The sequence below is a fragment of the Silurus meridionalis genome, chromosome 23 (assembly GCF_014805685.1).
Source record: "Silurus meridionalis isolate SWU-2019-XX chromosome 23, ASM1480568v1, whole genome shotgun sequence".
Taxonomy (NCBI): Eukaryota; Metazoa; Chordata; class Actinopteri; order Siluriformes; family Siluridae; genus Silurus; species Silurus meridionalis.
In genome coordinates, this window is record NC_060906.1 from 19,569,525 (window position 1) to 19,577,953 (window position 8,429).

The following is an 8,429-nucleotide window of genomic DNA, read 5'->3' on the forward strand; positions in this document are numbered from 1 at the left end:
TCATCCTTTATTTTTTACTTGTGTAGATGCTATTAGGTATTTTTCAGTATATTGTTCCGTTTATAATGTTGTGGAAGCTTCAAAAACTGTATTGTCAAATAGTTCCCTGTACAGAGAGTAAAAGCAAGTGTAAGGAAAACGCAGAGCAGTGCCAAAGGAAGTGTGTTTCAGTGTAAATATATATATATATATATATATATATATATATATATATATATATATATATATATATATATATATATAAGAGAAAGAAAGACAGAAGAGAGAAAGAGAGAGATACAGTGATAAGAAACAAAAAGATCAAATACAGAGAGGGAGAAAGTCAGAGACATACTGTCGAGGCACAACAAAGTGAAAAATACAGTGAGACACAATAAAGAAAGAGCAGGAAGGCACGTGAAAATGGAATAACACTGAGAGAGAGATGAAAGCGAGGGATATACACAAATAGAGAGTGACACAAACTGAGAGTGAGACACAGAGAAGGACATAGAGACTAGAGGAAATTACAGTTACTCATTAAGTCACACAGTGAGAGAGAGAGACTTGAAGAGCGTCACTTAAGGTCAACACACAAAGAGCAAACTTCACTCAAACACAAAGAATTACGTACCTTCAGGATGATTATTGAACTATGTAGAGAGTGTGAAAGAGGTTTCACCTTTTTGCCTAAGCCCTGTCTGGCTCATGTTTTTTTCATTGCCTGTTTTTTGTGTCTTGTTTTGCATTTGTCAATTTTGAAGAATTAAACTGTGATTTAGCTGCATTTGTGTCCCTATTTGCCACCTGACACGCTATGCCATATTGTCTAATGGGGATAAAGAGATTCATGTGACAGAAAAATGATCAGAATTCATGTGTTTTTCCAGTGCTTTTACACACAGTTGAGTGAGCATGAAATACAGTGACCAGCCTTTCTACTGCTACACACACACACACACACACACATCACAATTGGCGGATGTGCCTGTGCTCAACTGGGAAGGTTTACTTATTTACACATTTGACGTATACCGATCAGGCATAACATTATGACCACCTGCCTAATATTGTGTTGGTCCCCGTTTTGCTGCTAAAACAGTCCTGATCCATCACGTACAAAATTCACGTACATCAATGAGCCTCCACCACCCATTAACCACTGTTCCTTCCTTTGACCACTTTTGATAAATACTGACTACTGCAGACCAGGAACATCCCACAAGAGCTGCAGTTTTGGAGATGCTCTGTCCCAGTCATATAGACGTCACAATTTGGCCTTGACAAACTCAAATCCTTATACTCGCCTTTTGAGGCCTTTGAGGACAAAATGTTCACTTGCTGCCTAATAAATTTATCCACCCACTAACAGGTGCCATGATGAAGAGATAATCAGTCTTATTCAGTTATCAGTCAAAATGTTATAATGTCATAATGTTATGCCTGGTCGGTGTATGTACAGTCAACAATGTGCAATGTCATCTATTTACACAAAGTACAAAATCACTTATTTACACAATGTGCAATGTGCAAGATTATATATTTCAATATTATTCAAAATGTATATATATATATATATATATATATATATATATATATATATATATATATATATAGAGAAACAATCAACAATTCCAACAATGTACTGAAACGTACCTGTGCAATAAACTTAAAACTGAACTTGTACTTTTTTGATTACTTATACCACAGCACGATTGAATTCTAAAATCAGAAGGTTTTGATTATTTCTCCGTAACTGCTCTGACCGTATCTGACCAGTTTATATTAATGCACTCATTTTAATGTTATCATTTTTGCAGTAACTGCTCACTCAGGGACCTGAAGGACCATACCACAGAACTGAAGGATAATAAAAATGACTAAAAAATATTGCTGTTCATAAAAAAAAGTTTAATTAATGATGTAGTCACCATGTACTTTAATCCCCAGCACAACACTCTACTGGCATATTAATCACACACCCCACCTGTTCCCAGTTACACGCAAACTCTATATAAGCAGGCTTTGGACACACCCAGTTGTGAACTAATGCACAGTATGTATTTATCTGACTTAGAAAAACAGAATTTGTAAAATACATAGACAAAATTCACCAATCACTTTTTTCAAGCCTTGTGTGGTTTATGCTGGATCCTGATCAAGGGTGGCCTTTCTTTTTCACATTGGCATTGAGGTTGTGAGGGTTTCTCTGTAATCTCCTTTGTTTTAAATAATAATCATATTATTATTATTATTATTATTATTATTATTATTATTACAAATGTTCCAGTGAGTAAATCACAAAAAAATATGATGCCTTGGTTATGAGTAATGAGAACAGTTCTTGGTGATAGATGAAAACTATATAAACAGCTCTGTGTGTACTCAGTGCCAGGACCTATCATGCCCAGAACACAGCGGTGGTGCACAAGGATCTCCATCAGCATTTAATCTCAGTTGGCGTTGATGGATGGCGGCTGTGCCAGGGGGGCCTGTGTGATGCCGGGGCATCTGCAGGCTGAATGGTTTGGCCTGTTTTAGGCACTCGCCGCAGCATTGTGCTTCCCCGTCCCACTTTCCACAAGAACAAAGCCAAGATGAATAAAGGAGGATTTCCCCCCTGCAAAGTAGAGGGAAAGTTGGAAGAGCAATAGGAGCTGAGACATGAATGTCTAAATCTCACCAGGTGTGAATCTGTAATGAGGCACCTAATGAAGCGTGAACATCATTCAGACACAGGAGTTTGATCCAGAGGTCAATTTGATTCACTTGAGACTCTTACGATTAAAATCTATCACATAATCTTCCTAGGTAATATCCTACTTATATAACACTTAAGCCTAACTTACATCAGGGTCACATAGGGGAAAAAAACATCACAATTAGCGTATTTTTTGGACTATAAGCTGCTACTTTTTTCCCAGGTTTTGAACCCCGCGGCTTAAAAAACGAAGCAGCTTATTTATTACAAGCCAAAAAACTGAGCGAGATAACATTAGACCAATGAAATTTCCGAATGTGGCTTTTTTATTTTTCTTGGCAACAGCGTTACGGGTTAGTCAAAGAAACTTAGAACTGGGCATCAGAAAATAATAAGGACATATTCCCCGGTCTTGCACACATGCAGTAATACCGGGAAAATGTGGCGGCAGGCTATTCCCAAAATGCCGCTCTGCTCTTAAAGGAGCCACAACATATTTCACCCATTACCCCGTGTAACAGACACTTTCGTTAAAGCCTGTGTAAAGTTCATAAGTTTCAATGTAGATATTGCTTATAGACAGGTGCGGCTTATTTATGTTTAAAAAAAAAATCTTTGTCAAATTCAGTGGGTCTAATATATGGGTTCGCTTTATAGTTCGGAAATTACGGTATATTGACTTAAGGAGTCAATCCAGACACATTCTGTATCTCTTATTTGATTTACATGAAAATGATGTGTTTTTAGAAAACAATACAGATGCAGTATGATACCTAGGGGTTATATGGTTAAAGAAAGAAGCTAAGCTGGGACCCTCAGATGCATTAATGTTTGCCTAGATGGAAACGTTTAATGAAAGGTGCAACACCTAATAAAAAAAAAACAACAGGTCTTTAATCAAGTTTACCTTTCTGGTCTAAAACATGCCCCAGGAAGTTCAGAGGGGTTAAACATACTTCTTAGAACACCACGACAGTGTACAAGATGGGCTTTCATAGGCTCTCAGAACCTGAATTCTCTCAACTAGGTCACAGAGAAACAAAAGACCTTTCAAGGTGCTCATTCTGCTATGTGTTCATGTTTATGAAGGAAAAGGGAAAGAAAATAGCTTATGTGGCTAAAAGGAAGCAGCTGTAGGGACCCACCCAGTCCTTTTCTCCTCCCCACCTGGATAAAGCAGAGCTCCACCCGTCTGCCCACAGAGGGACTGTAATGGCTTCTCTCTGACAGCAGGAGGAAACAAGCACAACTTGACTTCCTGTACCCCAACACCATTCATCAGACTTGAGCTCTGTTTTATCATTCCTTATCCAATCCCATGGGAAGCAGCTCTGTGGATTTAGATCCTCTTCCTCTAAATGCAGTGTTTCCTGAGAGTTTGATCCAGGCGCTCCCCCTTCCCAGCCTGCAGCTCTTTCCTTCCTCTCTGGATTGTTCTGTGATGCATACGACCACTTTCCTGTCCATGATATTTCTGAAGAAGCGGATGGTGTCAGGTTTCACTTTGCTTGTCATCCTGAACTGCATATGTCTTTTTGTCACTTCTGTAACAGTATAGAGTGTACTGGTTATTTTTTTTGTCACTTTAGCACTGGATTTGTAAAAGCAACGTTGACATCCAGGCTAATAGTCCATCAGTAAACCAACTGACCGTTCAAATACAATAAAAATAGAAAAATTAAAAGAAAGATGAAAAGTTGAGACTAATGTGAATAAAATGTCTATATAATAATTGCCTAGACTGAACTGTCAGGTATGACTAAATGCTATTGGCTATTTTTTTTAAAAGGGTGGAGTTACCCAGTAGATTCTATTCTGTCTTCTTTTTTATGCCCCTTCACAGGGATTTTATATGGAAGGGCATTCCAGACATTGTATTTGCAATTGAGTTTTTTCATATGTAGATGCATAAATTGTAACACAATCCAAACGCAGTTGTAAATTTTGCATAAATCGAAACAGATCTGAAGAAACTGAAGTATTTTTATTTTAATCTTTACTTTGATCTTTTACTGTGAGCAACTGCAACCAAACAGTTTCCCTATGGGATCACTAAAGTATTCTGATTCTGATTGATGATCATTGTTCAAAGCATTCTGCAAAATCGTCTATTACTGTCATTTCCCTTCTTGGCCATCGACCGTAAGTGACGTCACTTCCTAATACAAACACGCCCAATATTATAGTCCCGCCCCTGACACTGTGCAAGGCATCGGAAATTCTAATGCAAAAGAAATTGCGATTCTATTTGTTCCAGTTTTGGCAGGCTACATACGTGACCCAGAGAAAGTGAAAAAGCAAACATCGTCATTAATGTGCCTATGGATTACTATTACATATTGCTAATGTTGAAAATAGACTGCTTTTTTTATTTATTTTGCAGTCACTGTGCAGTCACAAAAATGCAAACGATAATGCAAGATTTGCAGTTGCATTTGGAGAATGTCACAATTTATGCTTCCACGTATGGAAAACGCAATTTCAAATACAGTTTGTAATTCCTTTTAAAAACTGAATATCCTTCCATAATTTTACCTAAAATTTAACTGAAGATCAATCTAGTAAAACACATTATTGTCTATTTCGAGTTTTCCAGTGATCATATTGGTTTCTTCTGTTATTTCTAGCTCTCTTCCATCTCCCAATATTACCTATGTTTGCTAAGCTAATTTGTGCCATGGTGTAAATGTGTTTGTTAATCATTCCCTAAATTTACATACAGTATATGCAATTTGGCAGATGCCCTTTATCTAGAGCAATTGTGAGCAAATCTGAACACTTGAAGGCCCAGCAGTGGCACCGTGGTCAGTTCCGATCAGAGGTCCAACATTTTATCCACTGAGCTACCACCCTACAGTAGACTGGTATCTTATCCATGTATTCCTTCTTCATATATGGAGTTACAGGCTTTGGATTAAGCACACTCAAAAAATAGGTGCTGATAAATAAAAAAAGATAGTATACTAAAAAAAACATCTACCATCTAATACTTATTGTCATGTTTGCATTGTAACTTGCAATTAATAAATTGTGGCATTTATTTATATTGACATATTAGGCTCAGACTGTGTCTAATGTACATGTAAACCATTGGCAAAGTTGAAAAGAAAAATATTCTGATAAAGTGGAATCTGCAACAAGAATTAGACTGATGCACAGTAAAGTGTGATTTCTTCCAAATAAGCTTTAAATTAACTTCTATCCGTTTGGTCTTTATTTTACACTGAAGTCAACAACCTCCCCTTTGGTAATTATCTACATTATGTTTTTACACCACCAGCACCAAGTTACAATGTTTATTAGAAATTTGATGTGCCCTACTGACTCCAGGGCTGTTTTGTATTTTTGTAGGTCTGATGGTCTGCCTAGTTTCACTACTCTGGCTGCTTCTGACAGAACATAGCCCAGTCGCATTTCATCACTCGTTTTCGTGTAAACAAATTTGCAGGCTGAATCCTTATTGCTTAGTGGTTTACACTGAAACTCTTGTCAGATACAAAAGGCAAATTGTGCAGCACTGCTCTCAGGAATGCTCTTTCCATTCTCCTTCCCACTTTGATCCAAACCAGCACTTTTATCAAGTAATCGCACCTCAAGACTCAAGGCCAACAACAAGTGCTCTGTATTGTTCTCAGCTCCCTCCATCTCTCTATCTTGCTCGGAGTGAATAATGGCAGCGGTGTGGAGCTACTGGTTGCGGTATGCCGGTCCAAACAAGAGCTCTAGTCATATGATGGTTTCCAGGTGACCAGCTGCCATAAGCACCAGTGCTGAAACCCCTGCCCCCAACACCCTCCTCCCTCCTGCTACTACCACAAAAACGTTCAGAGCTTTAGCATTCGTTACTGCTGTCTTTTTTGGAAAATACATATGTTAATTATGAGTTTTCTATGAGGCCCAGACTGCAGGTCTGGCAGAACTCATTACGCGCACTGTGCAAGTGGGAATACGTTTCGGGGAGTGTATATTGACATTTATGAGTGCGTGTGTTCTATGACATATTTACAGTCTTGTGGAAATCATGGTGCTTCTGTTTTTCCCAACCCACAGCATATCACCAACTTCCATCTTCCTATTCCATTCGAGGAGATGCATCACTGTTTTAACCGTTAAACTTGCACAAAATCATAAACATTCCAGCTTATGTCCTTTTCCATTTGGGCTGTGTATCTTCCTCAACTCAGTCTACAAAAAGGTTGCTGCATATGGAAAATCACTTTCCGCAGATAAAATTCATCGGCTCCATAGTTTAAGATTTTGATCCAGATTGAATTTGAATGTTTTAATCTAACTAGTTTGATGTAGCTCTGGTTGCAAAGCAATTTACAGGTATATGCCAAGTAATGCATTATTGTTTCTGTAGTAGACTTGCATGCCAGAAGCTTCACGTAACCTCGACCAAATAATATTTACTGGATTTTGGCAGACTTTTTTATCTCAATGAGACAACTTTGCAGCTATTGGGTTAAGGGCTTTGCTCAGGGGCCCAGGAGTGGCAGCTTGATGTGGCTGGGGTTTAAACCCACAACCGTTGGAACCAAAGACCAATGTCCTAAAATACTAAGCTTCCACCTCCTAATACATTTGTTAAACAATTATTGTTATTTAACTGATAGTCATTTGATGTCTGATATGGAGCCATTTCTGTAAATGAAAAATGTATTTTACATTCATGGGAAGAGTCATCAGGTTCATTGGTCTGTAATAGTCGGAAGGTTTTTCCCACCATGCAAAAGGCTTCAGGATAGAAGACTCTTCCTTTCCTGTTTTCTCAATAACATGACAAGATGTGTTTTTCTCATTAACTTAGCAGAAAGAAAAATGAGAAGCTGATACACAATTGTCTCGTTTATGCACAACATGAATAGGTAGCTATAAATGGATAAAAAAAACATGCTATTCATGAATAATTTTAAGAAATGTATCATTGCCAATGGCTGTATCAGTGGTATGAACCGGGTTTTGTCAGATCATCACATGCCTCGAGGCTTTTTTATTCCTTTCATAAGACACATATGCCACTGCTGCTCTCAGTAAAGACATTGAAAAGTCTGGGATGGGCAACGTCAAGAGCAGATGGAATTCTTGAACAAAAGTGCAACAAGTGCATTTGCCCCATCAAACAGGATCATCTGTCCAAATGTCGCTCACCGTTTCAGCGCTTCTGCATTCCAATGCAGTCTGAGGGCTCAGGGGTTGTTGGGGGGTCGGGGGGTGATCGAGTGCCTCATCGAGGCAGCAGATGGCCAATGGGTCCAAGACACACACAAAGGATTCAGCAAGTGGCACATAGCCATTCAGAATATTCAGATGATTTTGTCTTAGAGGGGAAGGAAAAGAAATCTCACAATGTTCCGCCTTTCTGCAACCAGGTCATCTCGTTGGTTTAGCCAATATCTGAAAAGCTTTCTGTGCTTCATTGCATCACACTTCCTCAATACAATATAAAGCAACAATAAGCCTTTTTTTTTTGTTGTTGTAACCAGTCGCCTGCTTCATTGAGCGCTCTGCGTATCAGCACATGACACCTCCATTCACACAAGCTCACTTGAGGGTCAGAGGTTACGGATGTGCTCTGAGGAAGGATGGGTGTTGGTGTGCTTGGCTGCAGCTGCCCTCTATAAGATACAAGAACTCCCCCAATGGCCATTGACATAGCCTTCTGTTATTCATTTAAGAAAAAAGGAAGAAAAATGATTCAAATTAAAATCAGTGAACACAAACACAATATCCATGGTTTTCATGACAG